General features: G+C 34.0%; 1 protein-coding gene across 1 annotated transcript in view; it reads right to left on the bottom strand.

Annotated features, from left to right (window-relative positions):
- Positions 1-1956, bottom strand: part of SCLT1 (sodium channel and clathrin linker 1) — a 214721-nt gene that overhangs the window by 157501 nt on the left and 55264 nt on the right. The gene's annotated exons all lie outside the window — the stretch shown is intronic.

A 1956-nucleotide genomic window follows, 5' to 3' on the forward strand; every position in this document is an offset into this window, starting at 1 on the left:
ATTTTTGAGTAATTTTATGGAGATGAGCAAATTTCAAACAAATATGACTCAGTAACACAAATCTCTAGGACATATGAAATCACAATATATCTATAGGCATAATAAATAAATATAAACATGTACCTTTTAATGTCAGGTAAGGGCATTTTACCTGCTGCATATTACTAATTTACATTGGTAAAGAAAGGTAGTTTATTTTTATTAATTTGTTACAAGAATACTTAACATGAGATCTACCCTTTTAACATACTTTTAAATGTACATTATTGTTGACTATAGGTACAGTGTTGCACAGATCTCTAAAGGTTATTCATCTTCTTTGACTAAAACTTTATGCCTGCTGATTAGTAACTCCCCACTTCCTCTCCCTCTAGGTCCTGTTAGCCACCATTCCAAACTTTGATTCTATTTCCTTTCTTCTGCTAACTTTGAGCTTAGTTTGTTCTTGTTTCTCTAGTTCCTAGAGATGTAAAGTTAAATTGTTTATTTGACATTTTTCTTCTTTTTTATTGTAGGCACTTACTGCTATAAACTTACCCTCTCAGTACTGCTTTTGTGTATTCTAAGTTTTGGTATGTGGAGTTTTTGTTTCCATTGTGGTCAGAAAAGATACTTGGTATAATTCCAATCTTCTCAAATTTCTTAAGATTTGTTATGTGGCCTAACGTGATCTATGACAGAGAAAGATCTGTGTGTGTTGGGGGAAGAATGTGTATTCTGTTGCTGTTGGGTGGAATGTTCTGTATGTGTCTGTTAGGTTCATTTGGTGGATAGTGTATTCAAGTCCTGTTTCCATATTGATTTTTTGTCTGGATATTCTGCCCATTACTGAAAGTATGGTATTGAATTCTCCTACTATTATTTTATTTTTATCCATTTCTCTCTTCAATTCTGTTGATGTTTGCTTTATATATTTAATTGCTCTGGTGTTGGGTATACATATATTTATAATTGCTATATCTTTCTGGTGGATTGACCCTTTTCATCATTATAAAATGTCCTTCTTTGTCTCCTGTGACAGTTTTTGACTTAAAGTCTGCTTTTTCTGCTATAAGTATAGCCAAACTTGCTGTCTTTTGGTTACCATTTGCATGGTATATCTTTTTCTATCCCTTTAGTTTCAGCCTATGTGTATCCTTAAATCCAAAGTGAATTTCTTGTAGAAAACATATAATTGGGTCTTGTTTTTATCCATTCAGCCACTCTATGTTCTTTGGAGAGTTTAATCCACTTACATTTAAAGTAACTGTTGATAGCAAGGATTTAATATTGCTATTTTGTTAATTGTTTTCTGTTAGTCTTACTGTTATTTTGTCTGTATTTTCCTCTCTTGCTGTCTTCCTTTGTGTTTTGTTGTTATTTCGTACTTACATGCTTTGATTTCTTTCTCTTTCTTTGAGACAGAATCTGGCTCTGTCACCCTGGTAGAGTGCATCATCATAGCTCACTGCAACCTCAAACTCCTGGGCTCAAGCAGTCTTCCTGCCTCAGCCTCCATAGTAGCTGGGACTACAGGCATGTGCAATGACGCTCAGCTGATTTTTCTACTTTTAGCAGAGACAGGGTTTCGCTCCTGCTCAGGCTGGTCTGAAACGCCTGAGCTCATGCAATCCTCCTACCTCAATCTCCCAGAGTGCTAGGATTACAGGCATGAGCCACCGTACCCGGCCTTTTTCTTATATGTAACTTTATAGGTTTTTTGTGTTTTTTTGTGGTTACCTTGGGAATACATAAAATATCTCATCGTTATAACATTGTATTTTAGGCTGATAACAGCTTAAGTAATTGAAATATATAAACTCTGAACTTTAACTTCTCCCTATACTGGTTATTGTTGTCACAATTTACCTCTTCCATACTGTGTATGTTTTAACATATTTTATATAGTTATTTTTAATACTTTTATCTTTTACATTAGAATTAACAGTGATTTACTATTATCACACTACAGTATTC

Source organism: Propithecus coquereli, unplaced genomic scaffold, assembly GCF_000956105.1.
Source record: "Propithecus coquereli isolate 6110/MARCELLA unplaced genomic scaffold, Pcoq_1.0 Scaffold195, whole genome shotgun sequence".
NCBI classification, from domain to species: domain Eukaryota; kingdom Metazoa; phylum Chordata; class Mammalia; order Primates; family Indriidae; genus Propithecus; species Propithecus coquereli.